The 24,558-nt window shown below is 42.4% G+C and overlaps 1 pseudogene; it reads left to right on the top strand.

Moving 5' to 3' along the window:
* The first annotated feature begins 6,579 nt into the window (after positions 1-6,579).
* Positions 6,580-19,392, top strand: LOC116470635 (corepressor interacting with RBPJ 1-like; annotated as a pseudogene).
* The last annotated feature ends 5,166 nt before the right edge of the window (positions 19,393-24,558 follow it).

Raw genomic sequence — 24,558 nt, 5'->3', positions numbered from 1 at the left:
CACGTGACCACCTGTTCTCCCTTCGCCTTCTGCCATGATTGGAAGCTTCCCAAGGTTCTCAACAGAAGCAGATGCTGAAGCCATGCTTATTCAGCCTGCAGAACCATGAACCAATTAAACCTCCTTTCTTTATAAATTACCCAGTCTCAGGTACTTCTTTATAGCAATACAGAAACATACAATAAAAATATACTGTTGTTTTCGTTTTACAGATGAGGAAACAGGCCCAGAAACATCTTCGAGGTCATGCAAATTGTAAACCAAGCTGATTTGTAAGAATACAAATCGCCGCATTCTCTTTCCCAGCCTTACACACGGGATCGCATTCTGTTGATCTGGGTGTTGTTGTTTGTTCTTTCCCTACAGTTCTTTGAATTACATTTCATTTTTACTAATTTTACTGATGAAGAAAGAGGCTCAGAGCAGTCAAGTGGCCTGCTAAGGGTTATTCTGGAGTTAATCCGTTGTTCAGGGAGCCTCCTGGCTCCTTGCACAGTGCTTTTTCCATATCAGGCTTTGTGTGGAAGAAGATGACCATATTTACCATTACATTTTACACTTTTGAAGTTCTGTGCAATTTGTTTACTTCCAATGGGAACAAAGCCCCACGAGTTGCTTTGGCTGGGTCTAGGGCACAGAGCTATATGGAAGGAGGGAACCTGGTAAACCTTGGGTCTTGTGGTCAAGGGAGCCATCCTCAACTCCACTTTCATTCATGCCCCATATCCACTCTCTATCAGTTACAGTCCCTGCAGGAAAAAGGTGGCACAGTCAAACAGGAGAGTTTAATAACTGGACTCTACATAAATCTATGTACAGAGTTGAGGAAAAGCAACGGGTTATACTGCAGTCCTCTGGGACTGGCACGAGCTGGGAGCTGTTAGCACCTCAGTCTGGGGGGCCAAGGGTAGAGGCCACTATCCAACCCACAGGAGCAGCTTTTCTGGAGTGGGCTGCCTGATTCGAGGCGCTCAGCCAAACCAGCAAGGAGGGAGTCAAGGAAATATACCCCCACCTCACACTCCTCCTGCCTTCAGATCCCTTGCCAGTACTCCTTTTGGCCAAACCAAGTGGGAAACAGAGAGCAAAAGAGATTATTGATGCAGTTCACACAGGTCACCTCCCAGGGCACAGAGCCGGGTGGGAGGAGCTGGACAGTGAGTCCAGAGGGGCAATCAGAGACATCCACACATCCCACAGTGGGTCTGGTTTTCCTTCAAACCCCTGCAGACTCTAACCATTTCTTACCACTTCCACAGCTGGTTCCTGGTCTGAACCACAATCCCCTTCACTGGATCACTGCAATAGGCTCCCAGCAGGTCTCCCAGCTTCTCCAATCTGTTCTTAACTTAGCAGTCAGAGTCATTCTTGTAAATTGTAAAGTCAGGCCATGTCACTTCTGTGCTCAGTGCCCTCAAAGTAAGAGAAAAAGTCAAAGTCCTTACAATATTTCACAAGGCCCTGCACAATCTGTCATTTCCCCACCACCTCTTGACCTCATGTCCCCATTTTTCTCCATTCCTCACTCTGCTGCAGCCATACTATCCTCTTTTTTTTTTTTTTTTTTTGGGGGAAGGTCGTTTCCCTCTGTCACCCAGGCTGGAGTGCAGTGGTGCAATCTCAGCTTGTCTGGAAAAAGCCCTCCTGGGTTTAAGTGGTTCTCCTGGCTCAGCCTCCCGAGTGGCTGGGACTACAGGCATGTGCCACCACACCGGGCTAATTTTTGTGTGTGTGTGTGTGTTTTTAGTAGAGATGGGGTTTCGCCATGTTGGCCAGGCTAGTCTTGAACACCTGACCTCAGGTGATACACCACCTCGGCCTCCCAAAGTGCAGGGATAATAGACGTGAGTTGCCACGCCCGGCCTCCTTTGCTCTTCTTTGAATACACCAAGAAAGTTCATGCTTTAGGGCTTTGCTGATCCCTCTGCCTGGAATGTTCTCCCTTCCTCCTCCATCAAGCTTTTACTCAAGTGTCTCCTGCCCAATGAGACCTACTCTGACACCCCTTTGTAACATTGCAAACTGGCCCTACCTCCACATTCCTGATCCCAATAACCCTGCTCTAATTTTCTTTTCCTCATATCACTTAAAATCTTTTAACATGCCAAACAATTTACTTACCTGTTACTGTTTTTTTTTTTTTGAGATGGAGTCTCTTGACCTCATGTCCCCATTTTTCTCCATTCCTCACTCTGCCGCAGCCATACTATCCTCTTTTTTTTTTGAGACAAAGTCATCTCCCTCTGTCACCCAGGCTGGAGTACAGTGGCGTGATCTCACCTCACTGCACCCTCTGCCTCCCGAGTTCAAGTGATTCTCCTGCCTTGGACTCCCGAGTAGCTGGGATTACAGGCAGTCGCCACCACACCCATCTAATTTTTTTTTTTTTTTTTAGTAGAGACGGGGTTTTACCATGTTGGTGAGGATGGTCTCGATCTCCTGACCTCGTGATTTGCCTGCCTTGGCCTCCCAGAATGCTGGGATTACAGGCGTAAGCCATTGCGTCCGGCCTATTTATTACATTAATTGTCTGTCTCTTCCCACTAGAAAGCAAGTCTTAAGAGTCTAGAGCTCTGTTTTGTTCATCAGTATGTATCTCCAGAACATGGGAAATAGTAAGTAGGTGTTCAATACATAATTACTGAGTGCTGTTGAATGAATAAAATGAGGTTGAAAAAAGATTAATTTGGAGATTTTCCAATTAGAAAAGGGAAGAGAATGGGTAGAGCCAGTGAGATTAGAGGGTCCTATATAAATGAGCAGAAGAAAAAAAAAAACAGTTAACATGGATTTATTGATCATCTACTATAAACCTGTTAAAAGTAGTGAAAATATAATTTAAAAATAAGACCAGACGTGGTGTCTCATGCCTGTAATCCCAGCACTTTGGGAGGCTGAGGCAGGAGGATCACTTGAGTCCAGGAGTTTGAGATCATCCTAGGCAACATAGGATTTTTTTTATTTTTTTGAGACGGAGTCTCACTCTATCGCCCAGGCTAGAGTGCAGTGGTGCAATCTCAGCTCACTGCAACCTTCCACCTCCCAGGTTCAAACGATTCTCCTGCCTCAGCCTCCTGAGTAGCTGGGATCACAGGCATGCACCATCATGCCTGGCTACTTCTTTTATATTTTTAGTAGAGACGGGGTTTCACCATGTTGGTCAGGCTGGTCTCGAACTCCTGACCTTGTGATCTGCCCCCCTTGGCCTCCCAAAGTGCTGGGATTACAGGCATGAGCCACCACACCAGGCTGGAAGACTCCATCTTAAAAAAAAAAAATTATCCAGGCTTGGTGGCACGCACCTGTAGTCCCAGCTACTTGGGAGACTGAGGTGTAAGGATTGCTTCACCCTGAGGGGTCAAGACTACAGTGAGCCGTGATAGCGCCACCACACTCTAGCTAGGGTGACAGAGAGAGATTCTGTCTCAAAGCAATAATAATTAATATACCATTTGTAAGTGGTAGCAAAAACTGTAGAGTATCTAGGAAGTATTTGAGGATACATAAGACCTGTATGGAAAAAAATTGAAACCTCAAATAAAAAACAGAGAATATAATAAAAATGAGAAAGACATACTGTACTCTTGGGAGGAATAAGTCAATAGCACAAAAAATTAATTTTCTCCAAATTAATCTATGAATTCAATTTAATCACATTCAAAATGGAATAGTTTTTTTCTGGGAAGCTGATACACTTACTGTAAAATGTTTGTGGATGAATAAAGATCTACAAGATAGAATAAAGGGAAGGGAAGGTACCTGCCCCACTAGATGCTAAGGCATATTACAAAGCCATAGAAATAGTGATATTGGTACAAGATCAGATGAATCAGTGAAACACAAGATCAATGGAACAGAATAAAGAGGTCAGAGATGGTTCCACATGGAAACTTAATATATGTAATAATGTTACCCCAGATCATTGAAGGAGGATAATCATTCTTCCTCCCCCAATGATCTGGGGTAAAGTCTTTATATTTAGTAGTAGGTTCTATTGGAAAAACTGGCTCCTAAGTAAGGAAAATTAGACTGGATTTCTATTTGACACCACATTCAAAAGTGAACTTCAAATAGAGTGAAACCTTAAATGTAAAAGGTAATACTACAAAATTAATAGAAGAAAATGTAGCATATCTTTGGGATCTAGAGGACTTTCAACTTTTGGTAAAGAAAGAGTAGCTTGTATTGGGCTGATTCTCCTGTCAATAACATTATAGACTCTCAACAGAATATAATAAATGACTATTTGAAGACACTGGAGAATGACTAAAAGCAGGCAGAAACTGTATGTATATAATTGTAGAAAGAAGGAAAAGTGTACTGGGTGTGATCTACTTTTATCTGGCTTTTACCTTGAGGTCGCTCACCATTTGAGTAGTCTATGGGGTGGAGCTCATGCAGAAAGTGGCAGTCTCATTGGGCTTGTAGAGTCAGAAGAGTGCAAGTTTGCGAGAGCAGCTGGAACTTGAGGGGGGAAATCACAGAATAAGCCACAGAAGAAAGAATCCCAAAATACATACAAAAATTTCCTTCTAATTTATAGCCATCCCCTGAACTGGTCATATGCAGGGTAAGATTCCAAAAAAACTCCTGGGAAAACAACAGCTGGAAGGCTGAAAGAACTGAGCAGAAATTTCAGCAGCTGCTCTGCCCTGGGAATATAGTTTGCAGTTAAAATTCTGCCAAATTGGAGAGACTTGGCAAACACTCCTGGCTTTTGATTGACACCCCAGAAGGGGCATCAGACCTTAGGGGTTGAGACCATGTCCCAGGACTAAGGGTTGCACCCTAGAACTACTGGCAAACTCAAATAGACTTTCCTTAACAAAGGCTAAAACCAAGCCGCCACAGGGTCAAGGTGATCTGCAGCAATCTGAGTCTCTGCTAGAATGAAACTGAACACTTTTCAATCTGAGGGCCTTGTCAGTTTCAATGCACAAAGAAAAAACAGCAAGATAGTTACTCAACATTTTTTAATCCACGAGCCTTAGTGAACTAACAGCATAAAGAAAAATCAACAAGTCTGGGCATGGTGGCTCACGCCTGTAATCCCAGCACTTTGGGAGGCTGAGGCAGGTGGATGACTTGAGCCCAAGAGTTTGAGACCAGCCTGGGTAACATGGTGAAACCCCATCTTTCCAAAAAAAAAAGAAAAAAATTAACAAAATGCATCATGATTATCAAAGATAAGGAGAACATCTTAAAATCAGCCATGGGGAAAAAAAACCGCATTATATATAGGGGATGATAATGATAATGATAAGAATATTGGTTGAGTTGACTTTTCATGAGGAACAATTGAGGCCAGAAGACAATGGAACAATATGCTCAATTTGTTGGAAGAAAAAAAAAAAAGTCAAGTTAGAAGTCTATGTTGACCATAAACATCTCTTTTTTTTTTGAGACTGAGTCTTGCTCTGTTGCCCAGGCTGGAGTGCAGCGGCATGATCTTGGCTCACTGCAACCTCCGCCTCCCAGGTTCAAGCGATTCTCCTGCCTCAGCTTCCTGAGTAGCTGGGACTACAGGCACGTGCCACCAAGCCAGGATTAGCTGGGATTACAGTTGCACGCCACCACACCTGGCTAATTTTTTTTGTATTTAGTAGAGATGGGGTTTTGCCATGTTGGCCAGGTTGATCTCGAACCCCTGCCCTCAGATGATCCACCCGCCTTGGCCTTCTCCCAAAGTGCTAGGATTATAGGCGTAGCCACCATGCCCGGCCTGACCATAAACATCTTTATAAAATTGAGGGGAAATATAAGCATCTTCAAATAAGCAAATACTGTTAGAATTTATCACCAGCAGACCTGCACCATAAGAAATTCTAAGGAAGTTTTTCAGGCTTAAGGGAAAACTCAGGCCAGATGAAAAATCACATAGGATGAAATGAAGACTGTTAGAAACGGTAAATATGTAAGTTAATATAAAAATTATTTTCTTAAATTATTTAAAATTCATTTAATAATTTTAAAGCAAAATTAATGACAGCTTATTGTGGGATTTATAATATATGTAGAAGGAAGTTATATGATAGTAAAGAAGAGGAGAGGGAGTATGAATGTAACTAAGATAAGATTCTTACCTCACATGTGAAGTGGAATACTATCAATTTTAAGAAAGAGTGTGGGCCGGGCACGGTGGCTCATGACTGTAATCCCAAAACTTTGGGAGGCTGAGGCAGGAGGATGACCTGAGGTCGGGAGTTCAAGACCAGCCTGGCCAACATTGTGAAACCCCATCTCTACAAAAATACAAAAATTAGCCAGGCCTGATGGCAGGTGCCTGTAATCCCAGCTACTCGAGAGATTGAGGTGGGAGAATCACTTGAACCCAGGAGGCAGAGGCTGCAATCAGCCAAGATCACGCCATTGTACTCCAGCCTGGTGACAGAGAGACACTCCATCTCAAAAACAAAAACAAAAACAAAAACAAAAAACAAAGAGTGTGATAAGTTATGGCTGTAATTCTTAGAGCCATCATTTAAAAAATATACAGTGGCAGCAGTTCCGGTTAGGAGGCTGAGTTTGTTTATGTTGCTTACAGATTTAGCTGCTTCTTTACCCACCTCCAGCTCCAAGATGGGGAAATCCTTCACCAGCTTCATGTGCAAGAAGGATTTTCATCTTGCCTCCAAATCCAATATCAAAAAAGTATGGATGGCAGAACAGAAAATATCATATGATAAGAAGAAACAAGAAGAATTAATGCAGCAATATCATAAAGAACAAGAATCATATGATAACAGATTGCTTATGGGAGATGAACGTGTAAATAATGGCCTTAATTTCATGTATGAAGCCCCACCAGGAGCTAAAACAGAAAACCAAGAGAAAGAAGAAACAGAAAGAGAGACTGAATACAAATATGAATGGCAGAAAGGAGCCCCATGAGAAAAATATGTCAAAGGTGACATGAACATCAGAGAGCAGCCCTGTGGGCATTAAATGTCACCAATGGGGTCATGTCAACACAGATCAAGAATGTCCTTTGTTTGGTCTTTCTGGAATCAATGCAAGTTTGGTTCCCACTGACGTCTCAGGGCCATCGATGCACCCCTTGGAGCTAATAGCGAAGATGAGAAACAGTGGGTTTGCACCGAAACGAAATGTACTAGGGAGAAACTTGACCGCAAAGGATCCATCAAAGGAGTTTGTTGCAAGTGAGGGTGAAAAATATCCAGAAGTTGAATGTTTAAAGTCACTAGCAACTAAACAAAAACAGAAACTTTTCAGGAAATTAGATCGACTAGAGAAGAAAAAGAAAAGAAAAGAAAAGAAAAAGATAGAAAAAAGAAAATGTTTCAGAAGAGCAGAAGTAAACACAAAAAACATAAATCCTCTTCCTCCTCCTCCTCCTCTTCCTCTACTGAGACTTTAGAAAGCAGTAGTGAGAGTGAGAGTGGCAATAAAGAAAAAAAATAGGAAGAAAAGAAAGAAAAGCAAGTGTTCAGGGCATAACAACAGTGATTCTGAAGTGAAGAACCATTCTAAGAAGAGAAAACTTCATGAAGAACTTTCTAGCAGTCACCATAACCAGGAAAAAGCCAAGGAAAAGCTCAGGTTCTTAAAACACGAGAGTTCTAGGGAGGATAGCAAATGGAGCCATTCCGATTCTGACAAAAAGTCCAGAAGCCATAATTACAGCCCAGAGAAGAGAGGCTCTGAAAGAAATGGGAGTTCAAGACCAGCCTGGCCAACATGGAAGGCAAAACAGCCTGTAATACAGCACTTTGGGAGCCCAAGGCGGGCAGATCACGAGGTCAGGAGATTGAGACCATCCTGGCTAACACAGTGAAACCCTTTCTCTATTAAAAATACAAAAAATTAGCTGGGTGTGGTGGTGGGTGCCTGTAGTCCCAGCTACTTGGGAGGCTGAAGCAGGAGAATAGCATGAACCTGGGAGGCGGAGCTTGCAGTGAGCCGAGATTGGGCCACTGCACTCCAGCCTGGGGGACAGAGCCAGACTCCTTCTCAAAAAAAAAAAAAAAAACAAAAAACACCCAAAAAACCTAATTTTAATTACTCATCTCTGTAAACTGTCGATGCAAGTACAAAATTACATGAGTACCATAAGAATGAATTTTGCAAATATTTGTAAGTAAGCTATTTTGGGGCTGTAGAAATATTTTCTGTTGGTAACTGTTTCTTGTGCCCTATACCACATAAAAACCACATATAACTCTGTGACATTTTCTTTGTTCTGAAACATCATTAAAAGAATGACAGTAAAAATATATATATACATACATATATATGTATATGTATATATATGTGTGTGTGTATATATACATATACAGTGTCATATAGCTAAAAAGTCATTAGTCCTTTGTTGGGTGCATAGTTGGCAAAGGTTTTCTCCCACTCTGTGGGTTGTCTGTTTACCCTGCTGATTGTTTCTTTTGTTGTGCAGAAACTTTTTAGTTTAATTAGGTCCTATCTATTTATCTTTGTTTTCGTTGCATTTGCTTTTGGGCTCTTGGTCATGAAGTCTTTGCCTAAGCAGATATCTAGAAGGGTTTTCCAATGTTATCTTCTAAAATTTTTATGGTTTCAGGTCTTAGATTTAAGTCTTTGACCTATCTTGAGTGATTTTTGTATAAGGCAAGAGATGAGGATCCAGTTTCATTCTTCTACATGTGGCTTGCCAATTATCCCAGAACCATTTGTTGACTAGGGTGTCTTTTCCCCACTTTATGTTTTTGTTGTTGTCCATTATATTAGTTTGTTTTTATGCTGCTGATAAAGACATACCTGAGACTGGGTAATTTATATATTAAAAAAAGAGATTTAATGTAATCACAGTTCCATGTGGCTGAGGAGGCCTCATAATCATGGTAGAAGGTGAGAGGCACATCTTACATGGCAGCAGGTAAGAAAGAATGAGAGGCGAGTGAAAAGGAAAACCCCTTATAAAACCATCAGATCTTGTGAGACTTATTCACTAACCCAAGAACAGTATGGGGGAAACTGCCCTCATGATTAAATTATCTCCCACCAGGTCCCTCCCACAACACATGGGAATTATGGGAGCTACCATTCAAGATGAGATTTGGATGGGTACACAGCCAAACCATGTCACCCATCAATCAACAAGTGGATAAAGAAAATGTGGTATATATATATATATATATATATATGTGCTGGAATAATACTCAGCTATAAGAAGGAATAAAATAATGGCATATAATGGCATTTGCAGCAACCCAGATGGAATTGGAGACCATTATTCTAAGTGAAGTAACTCAGAAATGGAAAACCAAACATTGTTATGTTCTTACTTATAAGTGCGAGCTAAGCTATGAGGACGCAAAGGCATAAGAATGATACAATGGACTTTGGGGACCCAAGGGGAAAGGTAGGATGGGCGTGGAGGATAAAAGACTGCACATTGGGTACAGTGTACACTGCTTGGGTGATGGGTGCACCAAAATCTCAGAAATCACCACTAAAGAGCTTATCCATGTAACCAAACACCACCTGTTCCACAGAAACCTATTGAAATAAAAAATAAAATAAAATAAAAATTCTTGGTCTCCCCAACTGAACTAAAATAAGATAATACATCATAACTGAATGGGATGCATCTCAGGGCTACAAGTTTGGTTCAACATTTTAAAGGCAATAAATATAATTCATCACATTAATAGAATAAAGAAGGAAAATCATAGGATCATCTCAATAGATAAAGGAAATGTCTTTGACAAAATTCAACATGTAATCATGATTTTTAAAAACTAGTAACAATTTTCAATGGAAGAAACATCTTCAATCTGATACAGGCATCTATAAAAAGCCTACAGCTAACCTAATAATAAATATCAAAAAGCTGAATGCTGGCCAGGCATAATGACTCATGCCTATAATGCCAGCTTTTTGGAAAGCCAAGGCAAGAGGATCACTTGAGGCCAGGAATTCAATACCAGCCTGGGCAACATGGCAAAACACTGTCTCTACAAAAGAAGAATTTAAAAATCATCTGGGTGTGGTGGTGCATGCCTGTAGTCCCAGCTACTTGGATGGCTGAGGTGGGAGGATCACTTAAACCCATGAGTTTGAGGCTGCTGCAGTAAGGTCTGATTGTGCCACTACACCCCAGCCTGGATGACAGAGTGAGGTCTTGTCTCAAAACAAAAACCAAACAAAAACAAAAAAATGCTAAATGTTTTCTCCCCAAAATTAAGAACAAAGCCAAGATGTTCCCTTTCACTTGTAGTCAATGTAACAGTGGTAATTCTAGCCATTACAATAAGACAAGAAAAATAAATAAAAGGCATAAAAGGCCAGGCTCAGCAGCTCACACCTATAATCTCAGGGCTTTGGGAGACTGAGGTGGGAGGCTTGCTTGAGCCCAGGAGTTCCAGACCAGACTGGGAAACATGGTGAGACCCTGTCTCTACAAAAGATTTTAAAAATTAGCCAAGCATGGTTGTGCATGCCTGTGGTTCCAGCTACTCGGGAGGATAAGGTGAGGGGATGACTTGAGTCCAGGCGTTAGAGGCTGCAGTGAGCCATGTTTGCACCACCGCAGTCCAGACTGGGTGACAGAGAGAGACTGTGTCAAAAAAAAAAGGCATAAAGCTTAGAAAAGAAGTAAAATTATTTTTATTCATTAATAATATGCTTACGTGTGGAAAAATCTTACAAAACCTACAAAAGAAATTGCCAATCTCAGGACATAAGGTCAACATTGTAAAAAAATCAATTTTATACAGTAGCACAAGTAATTTAAAAATTAAATATAAAATAATATCATTAACAATAGCTCTGAGATCCACAAAGTTCTTAAGAATACATTTATCAAAAGATGTGTAAGACCTCTACACCAAAACTACAAAATATTGATTAAAAAAATTAAAATAGATCTAAACAAATGGAGAGCTATACCATGTTCATGGATTGGAAGACTCCATATTGTTGAAATGTTAATTCTCTCCAAATTTATGTAAAGATTCAACACACTCTCAATAAAAATTACAGCAGATTTTTTTTTTTTCTGAGACAGAGTTTTGCTCTTGTTGCCCAGGCTGGAATGCAGTGGCACAGTCTCAGCTCACTGCAACCTCCCCTTCCTGAGTTCATGTGATTCTCCTGCCTCAGCCTCCTGAGTAGCTGGGATTACAGGTGTGCGCCACCACACCCAGCTGATTTTTTTTTGTATTTTTAATAGAGACAGGGTTTCATCATGTTGGCCAGGCTGGTCTTGAACTCCTGACCTCAGGTGATCCACCCACCTCGGCCTCCCAAAGTACAGGGATTACAGGCATGAGCCATCACACCCAGCCTACAGCAGAATATTTTAAAGCACATATAGATTCTAAAATTTATATAGAAACGTAAAAACCCTAGAGTATTCAAATCAATCTTGGAAAAGGAGAACGAAATTGAAGGACTTATCCAACCAGATTTCAAGACTTACTCTAAAGCCACAATAATCCAAAGAATATGGTAGTGTCAAGAATAGTGCCCCATAATAGGCATATGTATATATATACACAAACACACACATTATATATATAGAGAAACTATATCTATATAGACTCTATATATAATTTAGATGTAGTCAATTAGTCAATTATATGTAATTGACTATATATTATATACATATATATAGATATATTGTCAATTGAATTTCAACAAAAGATACCAAAGTAATCAAAGGGGGGAAAGAAAAGGCTTTTCAACAAAGTGTCTGTAACAACTAGATACTGATATGCAAAAAAAATCCATCTCAACCCCTACCTTACACTGTACTGAAAAATTAATTTCAGATGGATCAAAGATCGAAATGCAAAAGCAGAAACTGTAAAGTCTCTAGAAATAAGCACAAGAGAGTATTTTCACAATCTTGGGGTGAACATGTTTCTTGAAAACGTCTCAATAGGCAAAACCTATAAAAGATTAATACTGATAAATTTTCAAGAGAATGAGAAGAGAAACCACAAACTTGGAGAAAATATTTGCAAAAGACATATCTGATAAAGAACTATTATACAAAATTTAGAAAAAAACTCTTAAAACTCAGCAATAAGAAAATGAACAACTCAATTAAAAAATGGGCAAAAGACCTGAACAGACACTTCTCCAAAGAAGATGGCAGATAAGCATATGAAAAGATGCTCAACATCATATGTCATTAGAAAATTTAAAATTAAGACAACAATGAGACAGCACCACACACTTTTTAAAATGGCCCAAATCCAAAATATAATACCAACAACGCTTAATGCTGGCAAGGCTATAGAGCAGCAAGAACTCTCATTCATTGCTGGCAGAAATGATAAATGGTATAGGCACTTTGGAAGACGGTTTGGGAGCTTTTTTTACAAAATTAAACATACTCTTCTCATACTATCCAGCAATTGTGCTCCTTGATATTTACCCAAATGAGTTGAAAACTTTTGTCCACATAAAAACCTGCACACAGATATTTGTGACAATAGTTCTGGCTGGACATGGTGGCTCACACCTGTAATTCCAGCACTTTGGGAGGCAGAGGCAGGCAGATCACTTGAGGTCAGGAGTTTGAGACCAGCCTGACCAACATGGTGAAACCCCATATCTACTAAAAATACAAAACTTAGCTGAGTGTGGTGGTGCATGCCTGTAATCACAGCTACTTGGGAGGCTGAGGCACGAGAATCGGTTGAACCCAGGAGGCAGAGGTTGCAGTGAGCCAGGATCATGCCACTGCACTCCAGCCTGGTTGACAGAGCAAGAGTCCACCAAAACAAAACAAAATAAAACAAAACAAAACACAGCACATTAGCTCTAAGATCGAAAAAGTGCAGCTTTATTCACCATTGCCAAAACTTGGAAGCAACCAAGATGTCCTTCAGTAGGTAAATGGGCAAATAAACTGTGGTACATTCTGACAATGGGATATCGTTCAGTGCTGAAAGAAATGAGTTATCAAGCCCTAAAAAAGACATGAAGAAGCCTTAAGTGCATATTTCTATGTAAAATAAGTTAACCCAAAAAAGTTACATAACTGTATGATTCCAACTGTACGACATTCTGAAAAAGACAAAAAAAAGATCAGTAGTTGCTAGGGGTTGGGGGAAGGAAGGATAAATAGGCAGAGCCAGATTATTTTCAGGGCAGTGAAACTACTCTGTATGATACTATAATGGTGAATACATGTTATTTTTCATTTGTCAAACCCCATAGAATATACAACACCAAGAGTGAGCCCTAATGCAAACTATGGACTTTGGGTGATAATGGTGTGGCAGTGCAGGTTCCTCGATTGTCATGGAAGTTCCACTGTGGTGTAGGATGCTGGTAGTAGAGGAGGCTGTGTTTTTATGTGGGCAGGAGGTAAATGAGAACTCTCTGCACTTTCTGTTTGATTTTGCTATGAACCTAAAATTCCTCTAAACGAAGCCTATTTTAAAAATTGATAAATTTGACTTTATCAAAGATATAAACTTCTGCTCATCAAAAAAGATCATTTAAGGCTAGGCATGGTGACTCCCGTCTGTAATCCAGCGTTTTGGGAGGCCGAGACGGGTGGATCGCTTGTGGTCAGGAGTTTGAGACCAGACTGGCCAACCTGGTGAAACCCGGTTTCTACTAAAAATACAAAAATTAGCCGAGTATGGTGGTGCACACCTGTAATCCCAGCTACTCGGGAGGCTGAGGTGGGAGGATCATTTGGACTCAGGAGGTGGAGGTTGCAGTGAGCCGAGATCGTGCCACTGCATTCCAGCCTGGATGACAGAGCGAGACTTTGTCTCAAAAAAAAAAAAAAAAAAGAGAGATTAATGCCAGGTGCGGTGGCTCACGCCTGTAATCCCAACACTTTGGGGGTCTGATGTGGGCGGATCACCTGAGGTCGGGAGTTCGTGACCAACATGGAGAAACCACATCTGTACTAAAAATACAAAAATTAGCTGGGTGTGGTGGCGGATGCCTGTAATTCCAGCTACTCATGAGGCTGAGGCAGGAGAATTGCTTGAACCTGGGAGGCGGAGGTTGCCATGAGCCGAGATTGTGCCATTGCACTCCAGCCTGGGCAACAAGAATGAAACTCCACCTGAGAAAAATAAAAAAAGAGAGATCATTTAAAAATGAAAAGATGAGCCACAAAATAGGAGAAAGTATTTGTGTAAAACACATATTTGACAAAGGACTTGCATCCAGAATATATAAAAACTCCTACAACTCAACAATAAAAGACAGTCAAATTTAAAACAAAAGGGTAAAAATTTGAAGAGATACTCTACAAAAGAGATCTAGAAATGCCAAATAAGTGCATGAAAAGATGTTTAACATCAGTAGACATAAGGGAAAATCAAAATTAAAGACAATATGAGATACTCATCACATACCTGAATGACTAAAATTTAAAACATGGAAAATATCAAGTGTTGGTGAGGAAGTGGAGCACTTGAAAATCTCTTGTATTTCTGTTTTGAATGTGAAAAGGTAAAAACACTTTGGAAAACACTTTGACAGTTTCTTTTGAAGGTAAAATGCCTACTGGCTGGGAGTGGTGGCTCATGCCTATAATACCAGCACTTTGGGAGGCCAAGGTGGGAAGATCACTTGAGGCCAGGAGTTCAAGATCAGCCTAGGCAACATAGCGAGACCCTGTCTCTACAAAACAAACAAACAAAATTAGCTGGGCATGGCGGTATGCACCTGTAGTCCCACCTACTTGGGAGGCTGAGGAAGGAGGATTGTTTGAGCCCAGAAGGTTGAGGCTGCATTGAGCCATGATTATGCCAGTTTACTCCGGCCCGGGCAACAGAGGGAGACCCTATTCTCAAAAACAAAACAAAACAGCCAGGCGTGGTGGCTCACACCTGTAATCCCAGCACTTTGGGAGGCTGAGGTGGGTGGATCACGAGGTCGGGAGTGTGAGACCAGCCTGGCCAATATGGTGATACCCTGTCTCCACTAAAACAAACAAACAAACAAACAAACAAAACAAAATAAAACAAAAAACAAATAAAATATACCTATCTATCTATGATCCAAAAATTTCATTCTTAGGAGTGAAAATGAATACACACACACACACACACACTCACACACGCACACTCACACACACCACACACACACACAGACACACACACACACGGCTTGTATATAAATGTTTATAGCAGCTTTATTCATAAGAGTCAAAAGCTGGAAACACTCCTAATGTCTATGGTTGGATAAGTGGATACACAATTTCTTATGATATACTATTCAACAATTAAAAAGAATGAATTACTGATATATGCAATAACACAAATGAATCTGAAAAACACATTGAATGCAAAAAGCCAGCCACAAAAGTATATGTAAGATTCCATTTATATGAAATTCTAGAATATGAAAAACTAACTTATGGTGATGAAAATTAGAGCAGTATTTGCCTTTTGTGGGGGATTAACTGGGAAGTGGCAAGTGGGAACTTTCTGGCGTGGTGAAAATGTTGTATATCTTCACTGTGGTAGTGGTTACATGAGTGTAGATGCTTGTCCAAACTCATCCAACTATATACTTAACACTCTACATATCCTTTTGTATTTAAATTATAACTCATCCTACTATATACTTAACACTCTACATATCCTTTTGTATTTAAATTATAACTCAATACAAACAATATAAAGCTAAAAACACTCAATGTAAGAAAAAACAATATGAATATATCAAAATTGATAATTTCATCAATTAAGAATAATGCAGATATAGTAAACAGATGACAGATGGAAGGAAGATAATTTGCTTTGTCAGAAGCTAACAAGAATAGAAAGGAACTCTTGACAATTAACAAGTAAATGAGCCTTAATAAAAAAATTGGCCAACAGCATGAGTTAGCAGTTTACAGTTCTTAGTCAAATTAGGTATGTGCATACATATTATCTGACCATTCATTCTTAGTCATAGATTCTTTTTTTGTTTGTGTTTTTAATTTCAAATTTGTATTTTTAAAAAATAATCTCAGTTTTTATTTTAAATTCAGGGGGTACATGTGCAAATGTGTTACATGGGTATATTGCATGATGCTGAGGTTTGGGGTATGATTAATCTCATCACCCAGGTAGTGAGCATAGTATCCAATAGTTTTTCAACCTTTGTGCTTCTCCCAGTCACCCCACTCTGTGTCTATTGCTACCATCTTTATGTCCACGAGTACCCAAAGTGTGGCTCCCACTTGTACGTGAGAACATTCAGTGTTTGGTTTTCTGTTCCTGCATTAATTTGTTAAGGATTATGGCCTCCAACTACATCCATGTTGCTGCGAAGGACGTGATTCCATTCTTTTTGTGGCTGTGTAGCATTCTGTCCTGTATATGTACTGCCTCTTCTTTAGCCAATCCACTGGTTAATTCCATGCCTTTGCTATTGTGGATAGTGCTGTGATGAACATAAGAGTGCATGTATCTTTTTGGTAGAATGATTCATTTTCTTTTGGATATATACCCACTAATGGGATTGCCGGGTCAAACGGTAGTTCTAAGTTCTTTGAGAAATCTCCAAACGGCTTTCCACAGTGCATAAGCATTCCCTTTTCTCCGCAGCCTCACCAGCATCTGTTGTTTTTCTCCAGTCATATATTCTAATGAAATTTTCACACAGGTTCATAAAGGACATGACCAGTTATTTCCAAGGCAGTGTTGTTTGTGGGGCTGAGTTGGGGCAATCTGGAGTCCATCAGTTAAGGAGCAGATGGTCAAGTGTGCTGGAGGCACAGCATGTAGTAACAGCCACAGTTAGAAGACAGAGACTCGTACACACTGCAACACGCATGGGTGTTTAAAACATCATTCTGAGTAAAACAAAACAAAACAAAAAAATCTGTAACACACTTTCAGGTCAATAAAAGACCATATGAAAACCAAAACAACATTACATTTTGTTAAGGATATATACCCCCATAATCCACAAAATGGACTAAAATGGTTATCTTGATGGACAGAGAATGACAAGGGAAATGAGGGTAAAGGAGAAGGAATCAACAAAATAAGAGCAGGACTGCGCAGACCAGGGGTGGACCATGTGTCATAAACTCAGGAGTTAGATCAATCGCACCTGAGCACATGCCCTCTCTCTCCCTTACTCACTCTCTGTCACAGACACACACACACACACGCACACATAATCACACACACAGAGTTTATTGAGGACATGCTATATTCCAGGTATTGTGTGTCACACAAATTGGCTCATCTAGTTTTCTGATAAAGAGGAACTGTTATCATCACACCTCCCTCCATTTTAGAGATGGGAAACTGAGGCACGGAGAGGGCAGGTAAAATTCTGAAGGTCACACAGCTAGTCACTTGCAGAACCAAGATTCAAACCAGGCAAGTCTGAATCCTGCACTGTTCCTGCTCACTACGCCTCCAGAGGAACTCTGCGCGGCCCAAGGCCCAGGGCTGTCGACCAAGTCACATGAAGGCACCCATAAAAAAGGTAACCCAGAGTAAGCAGGTCTGTGCCTTCAGCCCAAATAAACATCCCGCCAGCATTTCCTCAAATTCCACCATTGCAGAGAGGGAACCAGGTGGGAGCCCATATGGTTTTGATAGAACATTCATTCAAGCGGAGCTTAAATATTATAGTGGCACTGTTTGCACAGTTAAATTTAAGGATCTGTCAGTTTATGATGAATTTTTATTTTTAAGGGTTTCAAGTAAGCTGTAAACATTCACTCCAGACTGAAATTCCCCTCATTTAACACCTGGGAGGGGCAGGACAGGAAAGCGGGGGATGAAAATGGGAATGAGGGGTGAGCATGGTAGAGGGGTGTTGAGAAGAGCCTGGGCACCAGCCTGGGGAGGGGTGTACAGGGACCTCTTTCAACCAGTATCTCCAGAAAGGGGTATGAAGTGCCGGTGCCCCATAATGAGGGAGGCCAACAGCTTCCCCAAAGGAAGCAGGGCCATTCTCTTTGAAACTCACATTTAGTTTCCCCTTTCCCCCTTTCCAGCAAAGTGAGACAGTAATGGGCATTTAAGAATAACAACCCTGCCGGGGGTGGTGGCTCACGCCTGTAATCCCAGCACTTTGGGAGGCCCAGGCAGGCGGATCACAAGGTCAGGAGTTCGAGACCAGCCTGGCCAATATGGTGAAACCCCGTCTCTACTAAAAATACAAAAATTACCCTGGTCTGGTGGCAGACGCCTGTAGTCCCAGCTATTCAGGAGGCTGAGGCAGGAGAATCGCTTGAACCCAGGAGGTGGAGGTTGTAGTGAGCCGAGATCGGGCCACTGCACTCCAGCCTGGCAAACAGAGTGAGACTCTGTCTCAAAAAAAAAAAGAATAACAACCCCTTGAGAACTGTTTGCAGGTCTATTGCTGGAGGAAGGATGGAAGTCAGGAGACGGTATGTGTGGTATGGTTGTAATTTTTAAAACGTTTACATATATGTGGAAAAGGGGCTGACATTTTATAGAACTTTGCATTTTTTGGTATTTTTATAAGATTTTTGAATAGTAAACACATGGCTTTTGTCATCATAAACAAGTTGTTGCTAAATAAACAAAGGATAAATTAAAATGAATAACATGCTACTAGCGATTGCTAACGTATTCCCTGCTCTTATCCTGTGACAGGTCCCGGGCACCTCTGCTACAGGTGCTATCTCATTAAATCTTCACAATACCCTCTGCCATGGCTACTGTTTTTTCATTCCTGTTTTGTAAGTGAGGAAACTGACATTTAGGAAGTGAAGTAACTTGCCTAGAGCTACACAGTTAGGAAGTTGTATTAGTCTGCTAGGGCTGCCTTATTAAAATATCACAGACTGGGTGGCTTAAACAACAGAAATTAATTTTCTCACAGTTCTGGAAACTGGAAGTCCAAGATCAAGGTGTTGGCAATGCTGGTTTCTCCTGAAGCCTTTTTTTTTGGTTGGTAAAAAGAAATAATAATAACTACCTTCTCGCTGAGCCCTCACATAGCATTTTCTCTGTACATACACATACCTGGTGGCTTTGTCTGTCCAAATTTCCTTTTCTTAAAAGGGCACCAGTCAGATTGGATTAGAATCCGCCCTAATGGCCTCACTTTAATTTAATTACTTCTTTAAAAGCTCTTCCTCCAAATACAGTCACATTCTGAGATATTGGGAATTAGCACTTCAATATATGACTTTTGGGGTGTGGGCGGGACACAATTCAGCCCATACCAGAAGTGGAGTTGCTAAACCATAGGGAAATCTTGTTGAAGACTTTTATTCCGTTCAATCCGAGAAGTAGCATCTCATTCTCTCACAGGGCACTTAAGGGCTCACCTCTGGAAGATGGGGACCTGAACTTGGGTTCTCTGGTCTCCTCCCCAGTGCCTGGTAGCAACAGCATGGCCACCCAGGGCACTCCTCAGCCAGCATGCCGCCCTCCACTATCCACACTGGCAGAGGACTTGCTGCCTGTGGTTGGAGGATGTGGATGAGGGAGCAGCTGGGAGGATGAACAGGGAATAATGACAACAGCTATTGTTTACTGACTCCTCCCCAAGTGTGCCAGCCACTCTGCCAATGTCACTTCCAATCTTCAGAGCAGTCCTATGAGGTAGGTATTACAGTTGCATCATCTGGGATTTTCTAATGAAAATTTCTAAATGACAGAAAAACCAACCAGGACTAATTTAAGCAAAACAAGGAATATATCAGCTATTGGTGCATAATCAACCACCCCAAAATGCAATGTTTAAAACAGTAAGTATTTATTCTCCAAAAATTAACCGGGGGCTGTGGCATGAGCCTGTAGTGCTAGCTAGTCAGGAGGCTGAGGCAGGTAAATGGCTTGAACCAGGAGGCAGAGGTTGCAGTGAGCCGAGATTGTGCCACTTCACTCCAGCCTGGGTGACAGAGCGAGACTCCATCTCAAAACAAAAAACAAAAACAGTTAAGTATTTATTCTTGGTCATGAATCTACAGCGAGCTGGGTGGTTCTTGTGGTTTCCCTGGGCTCAGCCTCTGTGGTCAGCTCTGCTGGCTTTGGCTGAACTCTTCCATGCATTTCCAGCTAGCAGACTGTATGTTGGTCCAGGATGGCCTTGGCTGGGACAACTGGGTCTCCACACCTCTGGCAGGCTAGCTCAGGCTTGTTCACAGGTCCAAGAGAACCAACGTAAGTGTGCAAAGCTCTTTGAAGGGCATGCTCAGACCTGGCCCTCCATCACTTCTGCCACCTTCTATTGGCCAAAGCAAATCACAACAGCAACCCACATTCAGGGAGGAAGGAAATAAACCCCACCTTTTGATAAGAATTGCTATAAAGCCATATTGCAAGAAGGCGGGAGAACACAGGGAGGAGTGGAGAAAGGAGGCCATTTTTGTGATTCATCTTCCACAGGGAATTTAATAGTCTGTGTGTCTATCTGGAAAGTCAAAAGAATCTGGCTGGCTTCTGGTACAGCTTAATGCAGACACTCAAATAATATTGTCATCTCCTGGCATGGCTCTGCTCCATGCGTTGCTCTGTTCTCAATAATGCCCGTTCCTGAACCAATCACTGTGGGAGGGAGCAGGTAGTGTGAGGGAAGTGCTCAGTACCTTAGTCCCTGAGCCAAGGATGAGCTTACCCCCAACTCATATAGGCTGAGAGCAGGAGAGGAAGGGACCTCGACAGGAAACTAGGGATACCAGGCGGAAGGTGGAAGGCTGCAGGACAGCACGAAGCATGGATGTCTGCTACAACTGTTACTTCTACTTTACAGCGGAGAAAACCATGGCTGGGAGAGTTAAGTGCCTCGAGCGAGGTGATTCAGTGTTGGAACAGGGCATTAATCCATGTCTGTGTCACCCTCCTTGGAACTTGCACACTTTCCACAATTCCTGGCTGTCTCTTGATCCAGAGAGAGAAGAACATTCTTTACACAGGCTGCTTGCTAACTTCCCGCACCAACTTTGGGTCAACTCCCTGCTCTGACCTCAGAAGGCAGCAGCCAAGATGAGGAAGGGGCTCGAAGCCACGTCACTTGGGGAACTGCTGAGGCACTGGGGCTGGATGGTTTGGAGAAGACTCAGGGGGCTGAGAGCTGCCCCAGCATCTCTGCAGCTTCCTAGGAGCCCACACAGCTGCCAAAGGCAGAACTGGGGCCAAGAAAAACAAATGGACCGTAAGGACCCTCTCAGGGTGGAGGGGGTAGGAGGGGAAGGGTAACTGGGAGAAAGAAGAGGAAGGAGGGAATGAGGAGGGGAGGGACAAGCAGGGGCCCACTAGGTACCCTTGAACTTGCCCAGATGATTTCCAGGGCATCTTGTGCACCAGATCCACAAGGTCAACTTTGTGACGCGGGATTCTCAGACAGTGACTTGGCCAAGTCACAAAACCCAGACAGAATCGCCTCCCCCTCATCCTCCCTCCCCATTCCAGGAGGCATCTCCTAAGTTCCAACCCAAATGGCCTCTGTTGGAGCCCCAGCGACAAGAAAGCAGAGTGGCGAGACCACAGCCTTTGCCTCGGTCAGAACAGGGTTCGAGTGTCCTTCTCTGACACTCCTCAGCTATGTAATAGGGAACACGTTGCCTTACTTCCCTGAGTCTCTGATTCCTCATCTGAAAATGGGAATAACCCCAACCTCCCAGGGCTGTTGTAGGAACCCAGTGAGCTAACATGTGCCAAGTGCCTGCACTGAGTGCGAGCCCAGCACATCCTGAGTATGGTGCATATGCAACCCCTCAGGTCCCCACCCACCTCAGGCCCTGCACAGCGCCCCCCGCTGACTCAGAAATAGGTTCCAGGTGCCACAGACAGGAAACACAGGGCCCTGAGGGGCTCCCTCCCCAGGCCCCTCTCAGCCTGCCCCTCTCTGTTCTGCCCCTCGCCTCCTGGTGCCCACCGACACACAGATCTCTTTCACTTCCAACTGCAAAAACCCGGCAACTGATTTAGGAGTGCGCTCAGGGCCCAGAATGTAAACCGTTTCTCACCAGGAATGTGTAAACAATCCATAAAGCAAAGGATTTGGGGCCTGGTCACGTGGCCCAGCTACCCATAAAACCAAAGCATTGATCTCCGCTCTCCAACAAGCCTCTAAGCCACGGGAATGATGGAGGGGGTGCGTCTTGGAAACCTGTAATCTTCCACCATACATCTCAGGTGGCATGTTTGAAGTCCTAGGATGAGTTATTTATATTATTTTTGCAATGTGTACTGAAAGGGCATTAGCCAAAACTCCTGGCAATGGGGCTTACAGGGGCCTGGCCACTTAAAAAATAGGGGGGACCAAGGGTTCCCCCTAGCAAGTAACTCATGAGCTGGAGCTTCTTTGGGTAGCCAGATAATCAAAGCCAGATCATCTTGCCCAGACTTCCCCAAATCCGGGTTGTTCAAGGATCACCTTCCCAACTTCCACCGTATTGGTGTACGCTTGATCTGTTATTCACTTCATGCTTTTTATTTTAAATCGCTACTTTTTACTTGGCTTCATTCCAAACAATATCCACAAAATCACGTTTGCTATCTTAGTTTTATTTTTTCTCTTATACGTTAAAATCTATTCATAATTTTAAATAACAAATATTCACCTTGTACCACGAAAAATCATCTAGCTTACACCAGTGAGCCATACTTCGGGAAACGCTGATCTAGTCAATCACACTCATTGTACAAAATGGGAAACTGAGGCCCATAGAAGAAGGATCTTATCCAATGTCACTCAGCTATTGAGGGGCAGACTGGGAGCAGAAGGGATTCAGAACAGCTACGTATTTATTAAGCATTTACTTGCGTATATTTCCTGATTCACATAACAATGAGCTAGTGTCTGTCACTGTCCCAGTTTTGCAGATGAGAGAAGTGAAGCCCAGAGAGGTTAAGTGGTTTGTCCAAGGTCACACAGCTAGCCAGTGGCTGAACTAGCATTTTTTTTTAAATAGGAAGAAATGAAAGTTGTTTTTATTATTCACGTATTACCAAGCAGGCATCTGATGACCTGTGGAATTAGAAGTACCCAGCAGACATTTGCAAGGGGTAGGCACACAGGTCAGCAGATCTAAACGACAGTGATCTTCCTTTAGATTCTTTTCTACTGAGGTGAACTGCTCAAAAGACAGGGATGCCTTTAGTCCAGGCTAACCACTGTAGCCTCTATTCAATTAACACAGGAAGAAAGACCCTCCTTCCTTCCACCACTGGGACTCAACAGTGTACGTTTCCAATCTTTTCCAATCTTAATAGAGCAAAGCCAGGCTTCTGCATTGATGACTGAGGTAGAGGGACAGGAGTGGTCCAAGGTTCTCAAAACACTGATGTTCTGTATTTTTCCAGACTTCCGTACAATTGTCTGCCCCAGACTGTAGGAAATACTGGTTCACTCGCTGAACAGAGTGTCTGTTCAGCAAACTAACCAGCATTTTAACTTAGGTGTGCCTGACTTCAAAATCTGGGCCTTTCTGATTTATTTATTTATTTATCTTTCAACAATTTTTGTTTTATACTTTATTTTTATTTATTTATTTTTAATGGAGACAGAGTCTTGCTCTATTGCGCAGGCTGGACTGCAGTGGCATGATCTCAGCTCATTGCAACTTCCACCTCCCCCCTCCCGAGCTCAAGCAATTCTCCTACCTCAGCCTCCTGAGTAGCTGGGATTATAGGCACAGCCCATCATGCCTGGCTAATTTTTGCATTTTTAGTAGAGACAGGGTTTCGCCATGTTGACCAGGCTGGTCTGGAACTCCTGACCTCAAGTGATCCTCTGCCTTGGTCTCCCAAAGTGCTAGCATTACGTATGTGAGCCACTGTACTAGGCCTGATTGATTGATTGACTGATTTTTGAAATGGAGTCTCGCCCTGTTGCCCAGGCTGGAGTGCTATGGTGTGATCTTGGCTCACAGCAACCTCTGCCTCCTGGGTTCAAGCAATTCTCCTGTCTCAGCCTCCCAAGTAGCTGAGACTACAGGCACACACTACCACACCTGGCTAATTTTTGTATTTTTAGTAAAGATGGGGTTTCACCATATTGGTCAGGCTGGTCTTGAACTCCTGACCTCAGGTGATCCACTCACCTTGCCACTCAAAGTGCTGGGATTATAGGTGTGAGCCACTGTACCCAGCTGGCTTATTTATTTTTAAAAATAGAGACAGGGTCTTGCTCTTTTGCCTAGGCTGGAATGCAGTGGCATGATCATAGCTCACTGCAGCTTCAAACCATTGGGCTCAAAGGGTCCTCCTGCCTTGACCTCCCAAAGTGCTAGGGTTACAGGTGGAAGCCACTGCGTTGGCCCCAAAGTCTCACTCTTAATCACCCAAGGGAAAGAGGGAGGAGAGAGGAAGGAAGTAATGGGATGTTTATTTATTTATTCTGGGGCGTAGGTAGAGGGTGGAACTCAATTGGAAAGAATGGGATTTCTTTTAAGTGCTAGCAACTTTTACTTCCATTGCTGTAACCTTCTCTGCTTACCCACTGAGAGTCCTTGTCCCATAAAATTCTCACCATAGCCTAGAGCTGCCACAAAGAACAGTGTGTCTCACCCCCAAAGCCCTGGAGACACAAATGGACAATTCCAGGATTCCAGTGTGATGTTACCAAAGGAAACCCTCCACCACTCATACCCGTAGTGGAACCCACAGAGCTGTGGTTATGGATGCTGGGCTTATACTTGGGAAA

The sequence above is a fragment of the Hylobates moloch genome, unplaced genomic scaffold (assembly GCF_009828535.3).
Source record: "Hylobates moloch isolate HMO894 unplaced genomic scaffold, HMol_V3 SCAFFOLD_6, whole genome shotgun sequence".
NCBI classification, from domain to species: Eukaryota; Metazoa; Chordata; class Mammalia; order Primates; family Hylobatidae; genus Hylobates; species Hylobates moloch.
Note: the sequence above shows the minus strand (reverse complement) of the source record. Positions and strands in the feature narration are given on the sequence as shown.